The 24,372-nt window shown below is 33.9% G+C and overlaps 1 protein-coding gene, 1 long non-coding RNA gene and 2 other non-coding genes across 8 annotated transcripts in view; all 4 read right to left on the bottom strand.

Moving 5' to 3' along the window:
* The window catches only part of LOC146398562 (uncharacterized), a 119,326-nt gene that overhangs the window by 43,486 nt on the left and 51,468 nt on the right, over positions 1–24,372 (bottom strand). For 4 of the 5 annotated variants that reach the window (XM_084981753.1, XM_084981751.1, XM_084981752.1 and 1 more), the window contains 4 exons: positions 20,206–20,272; positions 8,986–9,082; positions 4,983–5,076; positions 4,519–4,630 (listed from right to left, as the gene is read on the bottom strand). The gene's annotated coding sequence lies outside the window, so the exon portion shown is untranslated. The remainder of the gene's footprint in view (positions 1–4,518; positions 4,631–4,982; positions 5,077–8,985; positions 9,083–20,205; positions 20,273–24,372) is intronic. The other variant, XM_084981750.1, reaches the window with a different exon arrangement.
* The window catches only part of LOC100517114 (uncharacterized), a 30,392-nt gene continuing 10,151 nt past the window's right edge, over positions 4,132–24,372 (bottom strand). The window contains exons 3-5 of the long non-coding RNA NR_201388.1: positions 20,206–20,272; positions 8,986–9,082; positions 4,132–4,630 (exon numbers count right to left, since the gene is read on the bottom strand). This is a non-coding gene — a long non-coding RNA (uncharacterized LOC100517114). The remainder of the gene's footprint in view (positions 4,631–8,985; positions 9,083–20,205; positions 20,273–24,372) is intronic.
* On the bottom strand, positions 8,387–8,465 carry MIR16-2 (microRNA mir-16-2). Its single transcript, NR_035365.1, has one exon. It is a non-coding gene; the product is annotated as a microRNA mir-16-2 (primary transcript).
* MIR15A (microRNA mir-15a) lies at positions 8,530–8,608 on the bottom strand. Its single transcript, NR_035364.1, has one exon. It is a non-coding gene; the product is annotated as a microRNA mir-15a (primary transcript).

Genomic DNA, 24,372 nt, shown 5'->3' with positions numbered 1-24,372 from the left:
CGACATCATAGCTCACGGCAATGCCAGATCCTTTACCCACTGAGCAAGGCCAGAGATCGAGCCTGCGTCCTCGTGGATACTAGTCAGATTGGTTTCCACTAAGCCACGACGGAAACGCCAGGACAACTTTATTTTAAATAAATGGAGGGAAAAAGTGTCTGAGGTAGTAGAATAGCCCATATTTCTTTTCTAGGGGGAGATACTCTTTTTAGTTCTTGGCATAGTTATGAATTAAGAAATTAATTTGGGAGTTTCTGATAGAATTTTTTGCTTTTGCGGTTTCTAGCCTATACATTATTTTTATGCCAGAAAAAAATTAAAATACACTTTAAACAGAAAAATCCTTTTAAGATCTGAAAGTTTCATTGTGCTATTAAATATCTGTAACTATAAAATAAACCGGTTTTCTTTAGTTTATTAATATAGTTTCAAAATTAAGATATATCTATTCCTTTCTTTATACTTACCTTGAGGTTTTGAGGGCTCTAAGACTGGGGAAATGGCAGTAAAACTTCTCAACAAAGAATTCAAGAAGTGATTCTTGAATTCCTTTTCGACACTGCTTTGAGAATACAAAGTAAATTGCTCCTCTGAAGTTGATTTTAAAGTTATCTGATTTTAGAAATTACCTGTTCAGTTCTTCCCATGATAGTTGATTCTTCATTATCACTTCTAAAGTTTGTGAACAAATAGGAATTTAGGGTTTCCACTTAGATTTCTAAAGGAGGTGATTAAGGTGTGACAGGCTGCTTCAAATAATTGTTTTCATTTTTCAAAGATCTCTCCTTCCTTTTCAAAGAATAAACTTTCTCCCATCACAAAAATCATAATGTTTACTATAAACAAGAATAAATAAGATTAGGAGTTCCCGTCGTGGTGCAGGGGAATCGAATCTGACTAGGAATATGAGATTGTGGGTTGGATCCCTGGCCTTGCTCAGTGGGTTAAGGATCTGGTTGTTGCTGTGAGCTGTGGTGTAGGTTGCAGACCTAGCTCGGATCTGACTTTGCTGGGTCTGTGGCATAGGCTGGCAGCTGTAGCTCGCATAACACCCCTAGCCTGGGAACCTCCACGTGCTGAGGGAGTGGCCCCAAAACAAGCAAAAAAATAATAATAATAATAATATTTATCTTATATCCACATGTAAACCAGTAATAATAATAACTGTTTAGCATATACATTGGGTCTGTTCACACTATTTAGTAATCTTCTTTTACTTAATCATGAACAACTTTCTAGCTCATTAAATATTCAGTACATTATTTTAAATAGCTGCACAGTATTTCGCTCAGCACGTTATTTAATCCGTCTTTTATTGTTGGACATTTAAAAAACTCTTCCAACCTTTTAATATTGTAAACAACACTAACGAACACATGGATCACCTCTTAAATGAGTATATTTATTAGTAGTTTTTATAATATTAGAAAATTGAATGAGACTCCATTAATCTTTTATTGTGCTAAAATCCTAGAAATATGACTTCCATATTCTATTTTATGTGAAATATATATATTCATATAACTGAGAAAAAAATCAACTATACATTGCTTCTCTGCATAAAATACTTGAATTTGATATTTAAGCTGGTATTCTGAAGTTCTGGATGTCCTAGTCCACCTGCTTATTGTTTCTTAAATTTTTTTCATATTTTGCATACATTTATAAAGGTTAATATACATGAATAAATAAAGTGAATTAATGATAGAAATGTTATACTCCTCATCTGTGTTAAGTGAGAGAAAAAGGTTAAGAGCTATAGGTTTAAACTGTTCAAATCATGGAAAAGAGGGATGATGCCAGACAGTTAAAGTCAGGAAACAGCACACACAAAAGGTTTGACCTGCTTTTTAAAAAGTAGAGGAATTAGTTGGGGGAAAGTTGGGGTGGTGAAAGGGCATAAATAAAGGAACAGAGATAGAAAAACAGATGGAACAGGACTAGTTTCCTTGAAGGAAAATGGAAAAACTCAAGAAAAGGTTGCAACACGACCATGAAGTACAAGTTAAGAGGTCTGAATTTTATCCTATTGGCAAAAGCAGTGTTTTACTAAGAATAAATTAGTGGGATATATTACAGTGGGTAAAATAATTACAGGCAAAAAACTCCTCAGCTAAAGTGCTAACAGAGTAAGTGAGAAATACGGCGGGAATTCCAAGGATGGAGGAGTCAAAGACAACTGTGGTTCGTTTGGGTAAATGACAAATGTGAACATGTTCATTGTCTCTTGGAGCTTTTACTAGCTAAACCAAGCAAGTGAAAAACAATTTCAGAGCCATCAAAGCACAAGTCATAAACAAACGCCTGATCATCACACATATACCTATTAGCCAATCATTTAAACATTTTATGTTCTAAACGGTCTCAGATGGAGATTCTAATCATGAGTCAGATTCTTAAAAATACTCATTTCTATCTACAAAGGTCATATAGGCTGAGGCACATACAACTGTTCTCTCAAAGTATGGAATAAAGTTTAATCTGTAGATTAAAGTAGAGCTTAAACAGCCATAAGATCTGGTTCCTATAAACTTTGATTCTTAAGCTGTGATTCCCCCTCTTGTATATTTGATCACAGCCATCCAGATCTTCTCGCTGCTCTTTTAGGTAAACACCAAAAACATTTCAGCCTCAAGGGCTTTGTAGTTGGGAGTTCCTCTGCTTGAAAGGCTCTCTTCCCAGATACCCAATGGTTTGCTCCCTTACTTTTAGGTCTTTATTCAGATGTCATCCCGGGGAGGCATTTTCTGACTACACTATATAGAAATATACCTTTAACCCATCCCTCCCACCTCCCTCACTTTTTCTTCATAAACTTACCCCCATTTGACATACCACATAAAGTACCTATTCATTTTTTGTCTATTCTACTATCCATGCTTCGCTCCTAAGATTGCAAGCTCCATGAGGGCTGGAATTGATCTGCTTTGTCCACTGCTGACCCTCAGGGACTATATAATAGAATAAATTGTAATAGAATAAATCTGTACCCCTCTCTCTATACATAAATGCTTCAAATCTATTTTTAACATTCCTTATTAAACATTAGCTGGAAAGGTTTTATGGAAACACAAATTAATATAAAAATCTTCACAGACAACGCTAAGATGTACAAATTCTCTTAAGAAATAATATAATTAAACTTCTTCCACTGTAAATCAACAATAGAAAAATAAAAATCTTAAAAAAATAGTAAAATTTTCAAATGACCCCCCCAAAAAACCCCAATTTTCTCGACGCCCATGGGACAACATTCTACTTCACTGCTTCATACTATAATAGTATTTTTAACTGATCACATGCAAACTTAAAAAAACTTTTTTTTTTTGTCTTTTGTCTTTTTAGGGCCACATCTACGGCATTTGAGGTTCCCAGGCTGTCTAACAGGAGCTATAGCTGCCGGCCTACGCCACAGCCACAGTAATGCCAGAACCGAGCTGCATCTGTGGTCTACACCACAGTTCATGGCAATGCCAGATCCTTAATCCACTGAGCAAGGCCAGGGATCGAACCTGCAACCTCATGGTTCCTAGTCGGATTCGTTCCTGCTGCACCACAGCAGGAACTTCTAAAAAAATCACCTTATAGTTTACTATCATATGCATTAAAGTCTAAAGAGAAAAATTTTTTTAGTGGTACTGTAAGAATTTACATCCCTGAAAACGTTACCTTCATAAATATAAGCATTCCCAAAGATTATAAAATAATGAGATGTGGAAATAAACTCTGGAAAGATTTTAGAAGTTTTACCACTTTCTAAAGATATTCTTTAATAGAATAATCCATGATAAACTTAAATTATAAAATAAAGATATATGGAATAGCTTTAATAACAGGTTAATCATATTGAGGAACATTTAGTGTAAAAGTGGCTTAAAAATTTTTTTCTCAGCAAATTTCTCAAGCAAAATCTAACCCTACAGCATAAGATAAACAATAACAAGATTCTCTAGGAAGTTTACATTTTTTTCAAAACACCAAAGTCCAATCATAAGAAATAACAAATATCAGATTATTCAAAGTCCCACAGAATTAAGGGGGACCTGCATTCATTAATATGCTAATCTAAATGTGTTATTCATGAAGCTTTGCATGAATCCTATGTATTAATAATCAAGAAATAGACCCAAATAGAAATTACAAATGTTGAATTTAATTTCAGTATAATAAAGACAAAAAACAGCAACTAACTTGTCACTCTGCATAGTAATTTTAATATAAAAGGTTTAAACTTATTTATTTTGCCAACATTTCTTACTTGTATATAGCCTAAAAAATAGACATCAGAAATCTGTGGGATATATTTTATAAATAAACAAGGTAAGAACATAAATTTTTAAACTCTGGTGGAGAAATTAATTCTCCATTAAAGGGGTTCAAGCTATTAGTAATAAAACAGAAATTATAAGGAATCCCTTCATGAGATGCAAGAAAATATAGAATTTTAGCTGGAAATGTACTGATGATGGTCTCTCATTTCTTCTCCCAGATATGCAAATAATACATCTCAGTACTTACTAGAGCCAAATCTATCTCAAAAGCATTAATATTTCTCCTTTTTGCTAATACTCAATGAGACACAACACTTAGAATAAAACTTTTTCCATGAATAAGGGATAGTAATATCCACCTGTAAAAGGAAAAAAAATGATTTAGAATATTAACTTCTAAACAAATAAATATATTAACTTAGAGAGATCATAGTTTATTCAAATATAATCTTATTAATCCAGTATGGCTAACCTGGACACATATCAATAATGATACTTGATGGCTAAATGTACCTCTAATTCTGTACAATTAAAAGGATACGTGATTGAAGAAAAAAAATCTTTACTGTTAAATATGGTATTTAGTCTACAACCAAAATTTCAAATCTACTTTCACATATAAATATACGTGATCTTAAGAGATCTACATAGTATACAAATTGAATTGTTCAACTATAAAAATATCCCTCTGGCTATGTCCTGAATACTTGCCTGTAGTCCTCTGAGTTAGCGCCAAACTCAATCCATATTCCAAGTAAGAGATTTAAGATGCTCAATACTGGAATTACCTGGCATCAATTTAAACCTGAATGAAAAGATTAGCAATTTTTTCCAAAGAAGGTGGAAAAAATGAAAACTTAATATGTAAAATAAATGGCCATATTAAGATTCACATTAAAGAGGGAGTTCCCTGGTGGCCTAGAGGTTAGGACTTGGTGCTTTCATGGCTGTGGCCTAGGTTCAATCCCTGGACTGGGAAGTGAGATCCTACATCAGGCCGCTCCATGCTGTGGCAAGAAAAAAAAAAAGACTGACATTATTAAACGTGTAAGTTTTATTTTACTGTTTGCTCTCTGTGTTTCAAAATTACACAAAAATGGAAGCATATTAACTCTAACAAAATTTTAAGTCCTGCTGAGTTACCTAGATGTGTGTTTCATTAGGTACTGATAGGTTATTTCCTCTTATTAGAGACTGGAAAGATGCTACATACTATTAGAATAAATTTCAATGCAACTGTTTTCTACATTTTCTTACTCTCTCAATATTTCAATTTTTTTCCAATTCATTCTCAGAGATTAAAACAAGAAAAGTTTTTATTTAGCCTCAAATAATCCTTTTTCACATCTGAAGCAACTAAATATAAAGATTTGCTTAGTAAATACAAAACGGAGGTTTTCTGTCATTTAAAAGACAGATTAGACTAAATATAATTTTCTAAAATATGACTTCAAATACATTAAGGAAAATAAAAAAAATAGAAATCTAATTCTTAGGTTGTTCTGGAAAGTGCTGGACTAACTTTTTAATTCATTTATTTACTTAATACTTCTAAGTATCCATGTATTACTTCCTGAAATATTTTTGGTGGAACCAAATATTATCATATATTTGTTACAGTCTTTCATGAAATAGTTGAGATGAAATAAAAAACAGGTTAAAAGGTTGATGAAAAAGCACCAAGGCAATATTATTTCCATGTAAAAGCTGCCATTTAATTCTAGCCAATATGGTATGTTACTTTGTTATTTTGGGAAAAAAAAATTTGCTGGAAAAAAGATTTGGAGTTCCCGTCATGGCTCAGTGGTTAACAAATCCGACTAGGAACCATGAGGTTGCAGGTTTGATCCCTGGCCTTGCTCAGTGGGTCAAGGATCAGCGTTGCTGTGAGCTGTGGTGTAGGTTGCAGACACGGCTCGGATCCCTTGCTGCTGTGGCTCTGGCATAGGCCAGTGGCTACAGCTCCGATTAGACCCCTAGCCTGGGAACCTCCATATGCCGTGGGAGTGGCTCTAGAAAAGGCAAAAAGACAAAAAAAAAAAAAAAAAAAAAAAAAAAAAAAATTCTTAAAATTGATAACCTTGTCTTTTTTTACCTTGAAATTAGAATTTAAACAGAAGATCAAATACAACTCCTTAAATTACATCTGAAATACTTTTTTAGGTTTCCAAAATAGACAATTATAAGTGAAATAATATTTTAAGAATTGCTTTTACTTTGTGAATTTTCTGCTTGGTGACAAGTGAAAGGGGTGAGATACTCCTTGCAAGAAATAAGACCAGGAGTATGATATACTATACAAACACATTCTTCTTATCCTGAATGTCAATTTTTTGTTTTATTTTTTTTTTAATTATTATTATTTTTTTTGCCACAGGTTGCAGTAGCTTGATGTGGGATCTCAGTTCCCAGACCAGGGATCGAACCTGGGATGCAGTGGTCAAAGTGCCAAATCTTATCCACCAGACAACTCCCCATAAAGTTTTTCTTTATCTTTGGCAGTGGGTGGCATGCAGAAGTTCCCAGGTCAGGAATCAACCCAAGCCACAGTAGTGACAATGCAGAATCCTGAACTGCTAGGCCACCAGGGAACTCCAATTTCTAGTCTTATGACTTAAAAAAAAACACCAGCAAATAAGGAATAGAAGGTAAAGAAAACATTTTCCTTCCAACTTGAATTAACCTAAACATTTTTTACTGTTTTCATCTATAAAATTAACAACTACCACAATAATTTTTTGTCTTAAAGTTGAATATTAGATATAAAAAAAGCAAACAAGGCCTTCATATTTTTGACTTTATTTTCAAACAAAATTCTGTGGCTAAGGATTTAAAAATAACATTTTAAAAAAACAAGAAAAAAATCCCGAACATGATTGTATAAAGTCGGAAGACATAGGGTCAAGATCCTAATCTGCATTTGTGTCAAGTTACTTAATTTGAGCTTCTGTTTCCTGAGTTATTCAATGAATAGACTGGATATTTTGTAAGGTCTTTCCTACCTTTAAAGTTACAGTTAAATCCTTTTTGAGACATAGGATTTCAGGAAGTTAATTCACGTTTTGATATTTCCCCTTCCCTTATAAGAGAATATTTAGAAATATTACTAAAAATTGTCTTCTAAGTTCTGTTCAAAATGTATATTTGGAGTTCCCGTCGTGGCGCAGTGGTTAACGAATCCGACTAGGAACCATGAGGTTGCGGGTTTGGTCCCTGCTCTTGCTCAGTGGGTTAACGATCCGGCGTTGCCGTGAGCTGTGGTGTAGGTTGCAGACGCGGCTCGGATCCCGCGTTGCTGTGGCTCTGGCGTAGGCCGGTGGCTACAGCTCCGATTCAACCCCTAGCCTGGGAACCTCCATATGCCGTGGGAGCGGCCCAAGAAATAGCAACAACAACAAAAAAAGACAAAAAAAAAAAAAAAATTAAAAAAAAAATGTATATTTTACAATGTGTATTTAGGAGTTCCCATCGTGGCTCAGCGTAAATGAATCTGACTAGCATCCATGAGGACACAAGTTCGATCCCTGGCCTCTCTCAGTGGGTTAAGGATTCAGTGTGGCCATCAGCTGTGGTGCAGGTCACAGATACGGCTCAGATCTGGTGTTGCTGTGGCTGTGGCCATGGCCAGCAGCTACAGCTCCAATTTGACCCCTAGTCTGGGAACCTCCATAAGTCGTGGGTGCAGCCCTAAAAAGACAAAAACAAAACAAAACAAAAAAAAAAACCATACACACACACACACACACACACACACACACGTATTTATCTATGAGATGAGCAAATATCTTAAAGTAATATTTTACTAGAGAAACAAAGAGAAAACTAAAATGTCTGTTCTATCTGAAATAAAAATTGAATATACAGACCGATTATCAATGTGCATTAAAATAACTTAACTGGTACCGTATGAGCTCTTTCAATAAAATATTAATGGCATTCAACACAATCGTTAAATTGCAATTATACTACTTTAATAAACACATCTAAAAATACTAACTTATTTTTATAGAATCACTAAAAACAAGATTATTGACAATACTGAGAATTACTTATCAAAACTGAAAAAAAACTGCAATATTAAAATATATTAGAATATGACTGTAGAGTATGGCCAACCTTACTTCAGCAGCACAGTTAATACTGGAGATAATTTTAGAATCTTAACGCCAATATTTACGTGCTGCTAAGGCACTGCTGACATTGCTATCATAAGAGCTATGAATAAAAAGAAATATATTTTCTTCAGAAGATCAGATCCTTGTATTTTTGAGGCAGCACAATATGGCCTGCACCTTTTCAAAATCCACAAACCATTATGTGCTGCTACTTTACTCCAAGGTTTTATTTTTTTAACACACCTTACCACCTAAAGATAAGAAAAAAAATTCTCTTTTAGAAAAAGGATAAATACATTAAAAAACCCATGTTTAAAGATTCTAACATTGTCATGTATGCATAATTAGTTATTTCTTGGAAGCTTTTGAGTAGCCTAATAAAACTTACTTGTACACTGAAAATTTAAGAATGCTTACTATGTATGAAGCACATTGCTATAGATTAGGAACACAAAGATGTATGAGGAAAATAAATGCATTTTTCGGTGTCTCAAGCCAAAACAGTTAAATATTTTAATCAAACTTTTGAATATATTAAATATATGAAATTATTTTTCCTTTTATAAACAAAAGGTGAAAGAAGAAAATTTGATCATTACCTTGGTAAAAAGCATAATTTACTTTTTCATGAAATGAACAGCATTTCATATCTTGGCAGTACACTGTTCAAAAGACATCTTCATCAAGTAGGTAAGACTTCATGTCAAGGGAAAAATAAAAAATGACATATAAGAGCTAAGTTTCAATAAACTTAAGCTTAGCAAGATGCAAATATACTTTTCAAGGAAAAAATTAGAAGTCACATGAAATGTTTTAATACTAAATCACATAAAAATGTAGTGAAGATCTAAAACAAACCAATTTTTCTTAATTTGTTTAAAAATCCAAATATTATTTTACCCCCAGTATTTACCTATTAGAATAGTTATTCTGTTAGAGTTGAACATTGTTGTATATAAGAAGTAATTCTAAAATATGAATTCTTGGAAAAATGAATCAATTTTGTACCCAGAGATGAGAAGTAAAATAGGAGCCCTGTGGCTCTGAATCTTTCTATCCTCTTCTCATCCCCACTCTTCACCAGGTAATGAAATATACTCCTAAACAGTTTCCACATACTCAAGTGAGGAATGAAATTCTCTGAGACCAAAAAAACTACCACTCTAGCTCAAGCTTTGACAACCTCTTTCGGTCCAGTTTTTTAATCACTAAAATGGCTATGCTAAAGCTATACTACCTCTATTACGGAATAAGTGGATGTGCACTGCAACTTGCCCCTCCCTTCTAATATCTAATTGTTTATACAAAGCATGACTGTCATATATTCCACATTAATTTTTTGTGACTATTTTCCTATTAAAATATATGTAGCTAGTTTTCTATTTGAGCAATGAGTTTCACTTATTACTCTATTACTGTCTCAAGTTTTAGCACAATTTTTAATGTGCAAAATAAGTATTTGCAATGACTTGAGAAATACACATTATTTGTATTTATCAATTACATTAAGGAATTGTCCTTTGTGCTACTCTCATAGTAACCATAGTACGCAGCCTCTGAATTCTACCTGCCTAAATCCAAGACATTCAGATGCGTTGTCCTGCACTGGGAAATCATCTGGCTTCTGAATTCCAGCTTGAAGTTCCCAAATTAACTTAGTACTCTGCTGGCTTTCTGATCAATTTCACCTGGTGGCCTCTTAATGCTCTTCATAGTTAATGCCTCCCAAACTAGGCATGACCTACCTGTTAATAAAACAGTTGGGAGTTCTATAATTTAAAAATGTGTTCCTTGGTCGTATACCTGATATTTGCTACTCAAAGATTTTTATTTTCAAAATGTTTTCTAAAATTAACTGCTACTGCCCGTAATACTGATCACCCTCTTTTTTAGACAAGGAAAAAGCCTAAGATATTATTGCATTAGTGTAGGATTTTGACATCAGAATTCTAAATACAACACATAGCATACATAGTGTCAACATTTAGTTAGCTTTAAATAGATAATTGCTTCAGAGTTTCAGAGACCCGCTGACTCAATTGTGTGTATATACTATATTTTATCTATACACTAATCTATCTATAGATATTTGTTTTATTTGATCTTTTGGTTATTATGATTAACACTGCTATGAATATGGATTATAAATATCTAATTAAATCCTTATTTCTATTGTTTTGGTTATATACCACAGTATATATCACTGGATCATATAGTAATTCTAAGTTTTTAATGACCTGCCATACTGTCTTCCATAGTAGCTGTACCATTTTACACTTTCTTTTTTTTTTTTTTGTCTTTTTTGTTGTTGTTGCTATTTCTTGGGCCGCTCCCACGGCATATGGAGGTTCCCAGGCTAGGGGTTGAATCGGAGCTGTAGCCACCGGCCTACGCCAGAGTCACAGCAACGCGGGATCCGAGCCACGTCTGCAACCTACACCACAGCTCACGGCAATGCCGGATCGTTAACCCACTGAGCAAGGGCAGGGACCGAACCCGCAACCTCATGGTTCCTAGTCGGATTCGTTAACCACTGCGCCACGACGGGAACTCCCATTTTATACTTTCATCAGCAGTGCACAAAAGATCCAATTTTTCCACATCCTTGCTAACATTTTTTTTTTTAATAATGGCCATGTTAATATGAGTGAAGTAGTATTTCATTGTGGTTTTCATTTTCATTTCCCTAATGACTAGTGATCTTGAGCATCTCTTCTTGTATTTATTAGTTATTTTTACATCTTCTCCAGGGAAATGTCTATTCAAGTCTTCTGCTCATTTTTAAACCGAGTTTTCTTTTTTGGTTGTTGTCATAGTTCTTGATCTATTCTGGATCTTAATCCCTTATTAGATACATGACTTGTAAATATTTTCTATTTTGTAGATTGTTTTTTCACTCAGTTGATAGTGTCCTTTGATACAAAAGTTTTAAATTTTGACGAAGTCCAGTTTATTTTTTTGTTGTATCCAACTTTTCTTTTGGATATCCAGTTTACCCAAAACTATTTACTGAGAACACTACTCTTTTCCAAGTTAATAGTCTTGGCATATTTGTTGAAAATCATTTCAACATACATGCAAGGGTTTATTTCTGGGCCTGCAGTTTCTTCCATTTGGTCTGTATGTCTTTATGCCAGTATCATGCTTCTTGATGACCACAGTTTTATATTAAGTTTTAAAATCAAGAGTTGTAATAGGAGTTCCTGCTGTGGCGCAAGAGGACTTGTGGTGTCTCTGGAGCCCTGGGACACAGGTTCGATCCTTTAGGTCGCAATTATGGCTTGGGCTTGATCCCTGGCTTGGGAACCCCATATGCTGTGGGGCAGCCAAAAAAGAAAAATAATTGTGAGATGTTCAACACTGTTCTTTTTCAGCACTGTTTTGGTTATCTGATGTCATTTGGGACTCCATATGAATTTTAAGATATATTTCCTCTTTGTGCAAAGAAAGTCACTGAGATTTTGATAGGGGTTGCACTGGATCTATAGATCATTTTGGGTGGCATTTCCACCTTAACAATATTAAGACTCTCAGCACATGAATATGGGATGTCTTTCCATTTATTTGTGCTTTCTTTCTTTTAGCAATGTTATGTAGTTTGCAGTATGCAAGTCTTTCACCATCATGGCTAATTTTATTGCTAAGTATTTTATTTTTTTGATGCTAATGTAAATGGTAAAAAAATTTTTTTTGGCTGCACCTATAGCAAGTGGAAGTTCTCAGATCAGGGATGGAACCCATGCCACAGCAGCGGCCTGAGCCACAGCAGTGACAACGCCAGATCTTTAACCCATTGAGCCACTAGGAGACTCCTGGAATTATTTCTTAATTTCCTTTCTGGATTATTCATTGTTAGGGTAAGACATGCAACTGATTTTTGAGTGCTTATTTTGTATCCTACAACTATGCTGATTTCGCTTATTTAATTGCAAGAGGCTTTGTGTGTGTGTAAAATCAAGGTTTTTCTACACATAAAATCACATCACCTATGAACAGAAATAATTTTACTTTATAAATCTTTCAGACTTAAAATTGATTTATAGCTGTCTAGCAATCTTGGTCCATTCATTCTTTCATTCTTCTAGAAGTACATCAGAGAAGTGTTTATTCCCGCTCTCCAAACTTGTACTATCTCTCCTTTCATCCTTTTACTGAGAAAACGAAAGCTAACAGAAGAGAATTCCTGCCAATTTCCACCACACATATCCACACATATCTACACACTGTGCCCATATAACTCCTTCTTTGTATGACAGATGAACAATTACTGTTCAGAAGACCGAACTCTTTCCTTGTATATTAGATTTTATCCCCTCTTGCTTACTTAAGGATATTCCTATAGCGTTCTCCCTTGTATCTTTAATATTTTCTTCTTTACTGAATCATTCCTATCAGCAAATATGTTCTAATTTCTCTCACCTTAATTTCATCTCTTAAACACTATCACTTTACCTGATAATATTGCAATTTTATCACTGATATTTTAATAAACACCCTCAGAGAAAGGTTTTTTTCCCTACTTTTGTTTTTTAAAACAATTTTTAAATTATAGTTGATTTACAATGCTGTTTTCTATTTTTAACTCAGATAATTAAAAATCACTGCTTCCTATTTGAAAGCCTGACAAATTTAAAATATTAGAAAACATTTATTTCCACACACCAGAAAAAAATGGAAATGCTTGATTTAATGTATTAACTGAAAGATTCTAAGGGCAGCAATTTCAGCCAGATAGAAAAGGTACATCTCTCTTTATCTATGTTCACCAACAACAATAATCGTTCAGGCTGGTAAGCTTTGATTTTTCCTTTACATTATAATGATCTTCAAAGCCAAACTAGGTTTTATGTTAAGCTTTCAAGAAGTGGTTATTTTATTTACTTTGGCCATGCCTATGACACACAGAAGTCCCCAGGCCAGGGATTTAACCCACACCACAGCAGTGACAACACTGGATCCTTAACCCACTGAGCCACCAGGGAACTCCACAAAGTGGTTATTTCAAAGTCAAAATTTCTTTTCTTTTTTTTTTTTTTTTTTTGGTCTTTTTGTCTTTGTTGTTGTTGCTATTTCTTGGGCTGCTCCCGCGGCATATGGAGGTTCCCAGGCTAGGGGTCTAATCCGAGCTGTAGCCGCCGGCCTCCGCCAGAGCCACAGCAACGCGGGATCCGAGCTGCGTCTGCAACCTACACCACAGCTCACGGCAACGCCAGATCGTTAACCCACTGAGCAAGGGCAGGGACCGAACCTGCAACCTCATGGTTCCTAGTCGGATTCGTTAACCACTGCGCCACAACAGGAACTCCCAAAATTTCTTTTAATCTATAGACAGTTTCTATCGTCACATGATAGAAATATCCAGATGCTAATACATGTCACAAAAACATTCCTGCTATTTTGTTGTTTACATATATCCTTATGTGTCACTAAATTACTTTTTAAAAGAATACTTAACTTTTAATCTAGCATTAACACAATTTAAAATAGTAACTACTTTCAAACATACTTCAATTTATGCACACAAATCCCTAAGGAGGTGGATATACACAGCACCTGGGCCAGAGTGACTACTCTTGCTCAGGACAGTGGAGTACTACATAAGTGGTATGATATGCAGCTATTATACCTGGAGAAAATAAAATTCATAGACAACAGATTAAATTTTGATTTTCTTTTACTTCTGCTTTTTGGATACAAATACTTAAAAACAAAGATTTTATTAACTAGATAACGTACATTTAAATAAAAAGGGAATGCATGTGTGTGTATATATGTATATATATCCATACGTACACACACATACTACGCATGATTGGGTCACTGCAATTTCTGGGTATAGCAGAAACTGACATAACACTGTAAATCAACTATAACAAAAACCAAAATTCAATGTTGAGAACAGGCTTGAACTAATATTCAGATATAATCCAAAGGCCTGTTTTATAATCCAAAAAACTGGCTTCTGAGATAATGACTTCTCATTTTTATCATCTAAGAAAAAAAGTCATTTTGAAAGGTGAGGCAAAATAAATAAACAATCTTGTTTAAGAAGTCAATTTGAAAATGAATCTGAGTGAATGGCAATATTTAAACACCTTAAATTAGTTTTCTTTCAATCTTTAGATAACAGATTTAATAAAAATTTCAAAACAGTAAAAGTGTACATTTTACATAAATTAATAACTTTTTCCCCTCATCTCTTTGTAAAAATTCTAATTTGTTTCCTTTGACATTTTTATTTAGGCATATGCTTTCCATTTTACACTGCTCTAATTTCAGTTCATCTAGTTTACATAAGGCATTATTGCATTTAATAAAGACACTAAAAATTTCCTGACAAGTCTCCTAAGCTCTTAAATCATCCTGAGTGCAATACAATTCACTCATCAATTTCTACGTTTCTGACTTTATCAATGTAATGAGCAGCAGAAATAATTTATTGAGGCAGCAATTATGTAAAAGAGTGAATATGATGCCAAAAGACCCAAGATGGAATCCTGACTCCCTTGAGTCTAGATCTTGAGTAAGTTATTTCAGTACACAGAGCAACAGTTTCCTCTTTGTAAAATGGGCCTATTGATGCCTACTTCATGGATCTAGTGTTAAGATTGTACAATCTTAACATTTTGTAAAGACATTTAGTAGTGAATAAGTAGTCAAAAAATATCTGCTGAATCTAAATTTACAGTAGGATTTGAAACACTTCCGAGAAACTTAGGGTTTTAGTAGACTGTGATTCAACATGAACTAACAGTATTGATGACAGAGAATGTTAGTGGAATCAGGATGCATTAATAGAAGTACCTTGTTCATAATAAACATACTGTACGTTGTACCTCAACCACATTGAGTATATTGAGTTGGGTTCTGTATACAATATTTTAAAAGGAATACTGACAAAATACTGCTTAAAATTTGAAATTCCTATTATACTGAAATATCCAGGATGCTAATGATCTAGAATTCATATTTTAAGAATCAGTGGAAGCACTTGGGTATGTTTAGCCTAAAGAAAAGACACAAAAACTACTTTTAGAAGATAAATCTAGGGCCAAAGATGAAGCTATATGCTAAACTGAAACCTGCTCTGTTCTGAGAATTTGTTTCTATGTTATTACTGACATAAATACAATTTATAACACAGGAAGAAGTCTATTATGGTTCCAATTCCACTATTCTGAAGGCTAAAATAAAATGAATACAAATCAATTTAAAAATAGAGATTTGGAAAAATTCAATGTATTTTACCAAGCTATGTTGTTAAGGATATGGAGGACACACTGCCAATTTTAAGTTCTGACTATATGGCACCAAATACTGGAGGTGTAAGAAACAACTTGAAGAGCCAAATTAAGGAAAACGAAGCAAAACAAATTTAATACATTTATTATTGGATATAACAGGAAGAGTGAACTGACAGTCTAGGTAAAACTCAGGTGTGACTGCTGACAAGTGGATATTTGTCAATCTGCATTCAATTATTCCTGTTTTTACAGGGAGATAATTTTGAAGACCCAAATTTCGGCCAAATAGGCAAAGGGCAAGACTGCAGAGAGTAGCCTAGGATGTTACCTATTATATTTATGCTTAAAATTTGAAATTCCTATTATACTGGAATTTATTATATTTATATATTTATTTCTTACTTGGATCAAGGCTTGTGTTATTAAATTCTGTCTTGTTTTCATTTCCTAAGAAAATATCCAAAATAACTTCATAAATAATAAGTTTTCTACTATTCTTCGAATCATCCATTTTGAACTGAAGTTGTCAAGGGTGGGAAAACAATGAATTCATCCTCTTTCTACAGTTTTGGTGTTGAAATTCAAATTTTATGGCTACAATTTTGGTGAGATCAGAAACATAGCATTGCCTTAAGCATTAAAGCTCAGATTTATCTCAATCATTCCGTTAAACATGTATATGTGAAATACATAGAACTTTAAAAGCAGGAACACCTGGCACTTGATTAAGCATTGTTTATGTCTGAAAAATAGCCGTTTTTAAAACAGTGACTGAAAAATGCCTGGTGCATACTGTCAACTTTATGTTCACAAATTATAAAACAATACACAGCACTAAGAGCCTAGATTTGATATGTTTACTAAATTAATACCAATGGATCATATTATTAGGTTTACAAAATCTTCTTTATAACCAAATGCTGACATTACCTAGCACCCTTGTAAATTTTTCTGCTTTGGATTATAACACCCTCTACCATTAATAGAAATGCCAAAAGAGCAACTTTTTCGTCTCTTTTGGCACATATTTTTCTCTCAGAAACATTCACATCATAAAATTATTCAAGATGATTAAAATTTCCTGAGTGGCATAGGTAGACAGCAATTTACCTGTGTCAATTTCCATCACAAATAAATTGAAAATAGGAGAAATTTCAGCCATACCTAGACTCACAAGAAAAGCATTACACTTTCATTGAAAACAATAGATTTTATATCATTTGTCATACCAATTACTTACTACCCTGCCGATTACAACACTCTGATTTTATCTGCAGTACTTTCAGTCCATCCAATGTTTACACTAACTTATAATTCAAGAACTGTCAATATTTTCTAGAATGATACGATTACATGCCATTGCCATTTTATGGCTAAAGTGGTAACATTTCCAAAACTTATCTCCATAATCAGTCCAATGTGAAATAGTTATCATTTTTTAGTAGCCTATCTCTTGGATAGCAGGCAAATTTAATAAGTCTCCTGAATTACAAAGCAATCTGTATCCATCACTTCTGTTTACAAGACTACTAACACTGATAGCACTGAATGGTGAATCTTCTGCTTTATCTTTTGTTTCCTATTTATAAAGTCAGTGTCTGAAAATTTTTGTTATTGTAGATTAAAAAGATAGAAGCGGTGATTTTAACTGCTGTCAATGAACCTAAAGATGTTATTTTATTTAGCCCCAAGTGGTGTATTACTTTAAATACATATAACAGAAATATATAAATATCAAAACAGTTCAAAAGAGAAAAAGTAGGAAAAAGTATGACTATTTCTGAGTGTTTTATGTTAAGCAACAAAAGTTTAAGAACTTACAACTGAAAAACGAACTTGAAAAAATTTCATCTCTACTCAACTTGTAAAAATGAATCCAAAACACTATTTCATTATTTAATTTTGACACTATCAAACATATGGAACACTAATATCCCTCCCTGCAATTTCGGAAACCCATATGCCACAAGTGAACAGTTAAAAAAAAAAAATCCCTATCTTAAAGAAACAATGGCTAAATAAACATAAGAGAAAAAAGGGACTACAAACAAAATCATAAAGAATACTGTCACCATGTTATATATGTTTCTGAGTATTATTTAATTGGAAATATCACTATTTTAGTATCTAAGATAAAGGTAACTCCCAGCATACTACCTAGAAGAGACAAGAGAAAGCATTCCAACTATGAAATACAGAAAACGACCTATGTTTAAAAGATGCTGGAGAGTATCCAAGAAAGGCTGCTTCTTCCTTAGACATTTATAAAGAAATGAGCTTAAGAATGTCATGATATTTGTACTTATAAATCTGTTGGAAATTAAATGATACCTGTATCTTTTTGAAAAGTGAACTGTCTTCCAGTCTACAGAAAGAATGCAACACCAATTGAAAATATTTTGCTTTCTAAGAGTTAAGTTGAAGAAAAAGCTGAGCTGGCTTCCAAGGGACCAATTAAGAAACCCAAGCCTGGATTATATAGGATTCTTTGGGGATTTGCAAATGTTTCCATTCTAGTTTTTCAGAGCAAAAATATAAAGGGAAAAAATTAGAAAAAGAAGTGATCTATGGCATTTGACTACTATTCTTCAAACGGGCTCATTATTACAAATTTTCAATATTTGATTTCCACCTTTAAAAAACTACTTACTGGAGTTCCCGTCATGGCGCAGTGGTTAACGAATCTGACTAGGAACCATGAGGTTGCGGGTTTGATCCCTGGCCTGGCTCAGTGGGTTAAGGATCCGGCGTTGCCCTTAGCTGTGGTGTAGGTTGCAGACGCAGCTCGGATCCCGCGTTGCTGTGGCTCTGGCGAGGTTGGCAGCTACAGCTTCGATTCGACCCCTAGCCTGGGAACCTCCATATGCCACAGGTGTGGCCCCAGAAAAGGCAAAAAACAAAACAAAACTACTTACTGCACTCAGTGGCTAATCTATGATCATAAGGTCACTCCTTGACACACATTATTTTATGCCTCACTAATGAAATGATATGAGGTAGTGTAAAAGAAGCATCTGAAGCCTTAGCTTTCATTCAAAGCAGGCCATTCCTTAGCATTAAGAACAGAAACAGTTGCACTTGATTTTCGTCTATTTAGAGATGGAAATGAATCTTTTTGGTAACTGACTTTAGGGTCTCAAATTCAGGGAAATTTAGGTAAATCTTTTGCATTTTACCTTGACGTTGATTATGAGTTTTTCTAGAGATATAATATTAATCTCAGCTAACCTATTAGTTATTCCCTTAGAATTTATAATTTTCTCAAGTTCAATTATCAGGGTAAAAATGTTTCTTATTCTAAGAGGTGTGCATGTGTATACATAAAAGGAGGAGGTTTTTCCCATCTTAAAGTTTAACAGCTAGAGGGTGTGGGGAAAAGGGAATCCTCCTGCACTGTTGGTGGGAATGTAAATTGGTACAACCACTATGAAAAACAATATGGAGGTACCTTAGAAATCTATACATAGAACTACTATATGACCCATCAATCACACTCTTGGGCATATATCCGGACAAAACTTTCCTTGAAAAAGACACATGCACCCGCATCTTCATTGCAGCACTATTCACAATAGCCAAGGCATGGAAACAACCTAAACATCCACCAACAGATGACTGGATTAAGAAGATGTGGTACATATACACAATGGAATACTACTCAGCCATCAAGAAGAACAAAATAATGCCATTTGCAGCAACATGGATGGAACTACATACTCTCATACTGACTGAAGTAAGTCAGAAAGAGAAAGACAAATACCCTATGATATCACATATCTGGAATCTAATATAAGGCACAAATGAACCTTTCCGCAGAAAAGAAAATCATGGACCTGGAAAATAGACTTGTGGTTGCCAAGGGGGAGGTGGAGGGAGCAGGATGGATTGGGAACTTAGGGATAATAGATGCAGACTATTGCCTTTGGAATGGATGAGCAATGAGATCCTGCTATGTAGCACTGGGAACTATATCTAGTCACTTAGGATGGAGCATGATAATGGGAGAAAAAAGAATCTATACATGTATGTGTAACTGGGTCACCATGCTGTACAGTAGAAAACTGACAGAACACTGTAAACTAGCTATAATGAAAAAAAATTACATATATAAAAAAAAGTTTTAACAGCTAAATTTTAAGTATCTCACAAAGAAGGCTGAAGCATCATCTGGTGGAATGTAAAAACAAATAAATGAAAAAACTATTTCTCAAGTGGAGAAGACACTTCCAATGTATAAAACCATGAAATAATTGTCAATAAACCTGAATAGTGATGATAATAAAAAAGATCACTACTGATTTGTAAATTCCTTTGAAGAAAAAGGGTTTAAAATTCTCAGATTTAGACATGATAGGACCTGGCTGTAAAATACATTCCAAAACACAAAACTTACCTAAGGCAATGGCATTATTATGGCTCTAAAATAGATTATATTAATACCAAACTTCAATGTGTTTGGGATAAAGGGATTGGTCACTCTAGGATGGTAGGAAAAAATTCAGGAAAAAAGCAAAATGTGACACCAAACAGTAACTTTTTATAGCAATGGTAGGGGGACTGTGAGTTAATACTTACTAGATAAGAACCACAGGGCTAAGTAGGGGGCTTGTTTTATTATGATCTTCATTTTATTGCTATTAACCTAGGAAAAAATAAGAGTACAAACTTTAAAAATTTGATCACATAATTTAAGTTAGAAAATTTTTAACCGAGGTGACAACACTGTTTTCTGATCCTTGTATAGCACAAACAATCACAGGTTAGAAATACCCAGCAGCACCATTTATATTTTTCAGTCCAGAGTAGAATTATTAATTTTTTTATTTTTTATTTTATTTTCTGTCTTTTTAGGGCCACATCTGTGCCATATGGAGGTTTTGAGGCTAGGGGTCAAATCAGAGCTGTAGCCACCAGCCTATGCCACAGCCATGCCAGATCTGAGTCGTGTCTGTGACCTATACCACAACCCATGGCAATGCCAGATCCTTAACCCACTGAGCGAGGCAAGGGATCGAACCTGTGTCCTCATGGATACTAGTCAGATTCATTTCCACTGAGCCACGACAGGAACTTCCTATCATTAACTTTTAAAATTCACTTTTCTGTTACCATCACCTTCTTGAAGTTTAGAAGTCAAGTATGTAAGCGTAACTAAAACTCATACTTCACTGTCAAAGCACACTGAGGCTTCTGGAGGATACCATATAATTGTAGCTATTTTAAGATAAATTCATATCATACCTCAAGATTAACCAATCTCTTTCTCTCACACACATACACATGTATACCACTGTGAAATCTAAAAATCCATATATTGCCCAATTCTAAGAATTATACTGTGATACAGTATAAATACAAAGCTTAAGTTGGAGCTGAAAATACATGAAGAAATCTCTGAAAATAATGTGCTATGATCTATGGTTAAAACAAAACAACAGTAGTGAAATTGCCTGAATTAAAAAGTAAATGAAAGAGTAGTGATAAAAAAGGAGAAAGAGAAATTATTTTCATGCTTCTCCTTTACTTACAAGAGTAGAAAGGATTAAAAGCCAGTAAGCAAAGGAAGGAAATGGTACAGCTCATCTTTAAAAATATAAGAATTTAAAAATATCCTAGCAACTTAAATTGGTTAGAATGTTTGATTTCTGTGGGCCATGATTATAAGTTATAGTTTGTATACTAACTAACAGTTAAGCACCTACTATAAGACATGGACTAGAACAGAATAAACCCAATCCATGCTCTTAATAGAGTATTCCAAGTGTACATCTTATTGCAGAATATTTTCACCAAAAAAGGGACAGTACATTCTTAAAACTTATTTGAAAAAATAGAAGTTCTTGATGTGGCTCAGCAGGTTAAGAACGCAAATTTGTCACTGTGAGGACGCAAGTTTGATCCCTGGCTTCACTTGATGCATTAAGGATCTGGGGATGCTGTGGCTGTGGAGTAGGCCCCAGCTGCAGCTCCACTTCAACTCTTGGCCCAGGAACTTCCATATGCCAACCGTGAAGCCATAAAAAGGAAAAATAAACAAACAAAAAATAAACTTATTTGAAAAAATAAGTATTTCAAATCCACAGAAAAATAAAGAGAACAGTGAAATGAATTCCTACATCCAAGCCCTGGCCCTCCAATGCAGCTAATATTGAATTCTAACATTCTGCCATACTTAACTTTGCTTTTACTTATTTACTTTTTAAAGAAAAAAGACTGAATTTTCCTTTTGTACCATACCCTGGACCCCATTCCCATTTGTCCTAAGACATAATCACAATTTTGAATTTGGTGTTTAATTCTTAATGCACCTTCTAAGAATTAATACAAATTCAAGAATTTAAAACAGCAATATAACAGGGAACTCTACCCAATACTCTGTGATAATCTATATGGAAAAGAATCTGAAAAAGAATGGATGTGTATACATGCGTAACTGAATTGACTTATTGTATAGCAGAAATTATCACAACACTGTAAATCAACTATACTTCAATTTTAAAAAGTGAAAAAAACAATATATCATTGCTTTCAAGCTTCATGTAAATGTCATACTGTATCTAATTTTATTTATTTTTTATTTTTATTTTTTGCCTGCATGAGGGTCATGGAGAAGTTCCCTGGCTAGGGATCAAACCCACGCCACAGTAGTGACAGCACAAGATCCTTAATCTGCTGAGCCACCAGGGAACTCCTATATCTGACCTTGTGCAACTAGCTTCTGTTTGCTGAAGTAAAGCGTTCATCTCTGATGATACACACAGATCTCACTTTACAACTGTATAACATTTTTATCACATGACTAAGTCACAATTTTACATTCTCTCACTGCCTAATATTTACATTACTTTTAATTTTTTCCTATTAGAAGTAAAAATAAATAAGACTTTTTCACGAATGTCTGAGTTTATCTAGAACATCTAGGAATAGGATTGCTGGGTTAGAGCCTATGTATATCTTCCACTTTAGGATATTGCCAAATGCTCCTATAAGCAGCATATGAAAAACTCTCCTTTCTGTATTTTCTCCAATATGTATTTGGAAGTATACTTAAGAAAAACAGCTACCATCTAAACGAAAATTTAAAAAATTCTTAAGTGATCAATTCCTTCTGTTTGCTTCAAGTATAGGTTTAATAGTATATTAACTGTTCTAAACAAATAGACTTAAAATTTGGTCCAAGGCACTTTTGCATAAAATAAAGCTCTCATAATATAGATTTTCCTTATATGACTGAAGAACTACCAAGACTTATCCTAGAATTACTGTTAGAAGTGATAAAATTCATAATTAGTTACTGAGATTAGACCCATGATGACCAAAGAGGGAAAAAAAGGCAGAAAATGTAGATGGTTTATTGGTGTGGAGAATCCTTTCCCAATTCATTTTGGGCAGTGTTCTCACATGTGGGGTTTCTAGGAAAAACTCACTTGTTATAAACATAAATACTTAAGTCCATCCCCAGAGATTCTGATTCATCAGGTCTGGAAAAATGCTTTATTCTAGGTTATTCTGGTACAGGTGATCCACAGGTGCTTTACACAGTAATTAGTAGTAAAAATAAGGTGTTTTCAATATAAAGCATTATGTAACTCACTGTTTTGATTAAGAGTAGGTATCAGTAATTAATGGTATCTGTTAAATTATATCAACATATTAAAGATGTTAATACTCTAGTATTAGGAAAAATCCCAAAACAAACCAAAAAACACCCCATTGTTACCTCTGTTTAAAAGAATACTATTGCAAATGTTGAACTCTAAATTGGGGCATTAGGATTACACACTAGAAATGTCATTTGCGGTTTTCCACCAAAAATTCTAAAAATGAAATCACAACTTTAACAGAAATCCAATATTCACTTCCCCCTAACTACAACCTATTGGAATTTAGATACAAAAGAGGAGAAAAATACACAGATATTTAGGTTATGTAAATCTATACAGATTCAAATTCTTAAAAATCAAAACACTCCATGCTATTGTAAATTACAGTCCTATTTCAAAAGATTTAGAATAACCTGAACTTCCCAGATATAAAGTTCAGATAGAAGACATTATTTTAATAGTGAGAAAAAGATTTATGAATTTCCATCTACAGCCTGCTTTGTCTTTAATTATATACAACATCAGGTAGTAATAGATTTTTGTTCTTTTTAGTTACAGTTAAATCAATTAAAAATTTGGCCTTTTAAACTGAGCTATAAAATAAAGATAACACGAATTTAGAATATGATCCCAAAGTGAAAGAAACACGCCTATGTGGCCACAGTCAGCTTTTCTTTCCCTAATGCCATTACCAATGTATTATCTAACTTGTGTTATCAGCACTAATTATTGAATAATTTATTTCAGCCTACCAGCTTAAAAGTAAAAAGCATGAAACATATATATACTTTTGGAAGCAAGATAGTTTTCCATTCAAACATGGAATTAACTATATAAAAATTAAATGAACTAAAAACCACACAGTAAATAGTAAAAAATAATAAGAAACTAAGAATTAAAAGTATCTACTGTTCTCTTTTAGCTGCTTTGGGACGAAAATACCTTTTTGTCAAAGAACGTATTCATTATACTATATATGTATTACACTGACAGTTGGGCCATTTCCACCTGGTCTATAAAAGCTAGTGGGTGCAGGCTGCTTTGGCCACCACTACAGCATATTGATGCTATTTTGAACAACAGCTGACAAGCAGCAGCAATCTCCCAACCCCTGTTCCCAAAAGTAAGAAGCAAGAAC

The sequence above is a fragment of the Sus scrofa genome, chromosome 11 (genome assembly GCF_054392235.1).
Source record: "Sus scrofa isolate SSC_HxYL_T2T_F1_AM1 chromosome 11, Sscrofa_HxYL_maternal_Yorkshire_Landrace_v2.0, whole genome shotgun sequence".
In the NCBI taxonomy this organism is placed as follows: domain Eukaryota; kingdom Metazoa; phylum Chordata; class Mammalia; order Artiodactyla; family Suidae; genus Sus; species Sus scrofa.
Note: the sequence above shows the minus strand (reverse complement) of the source record. Positions and strands in the feature narration are given on the sequence as shown.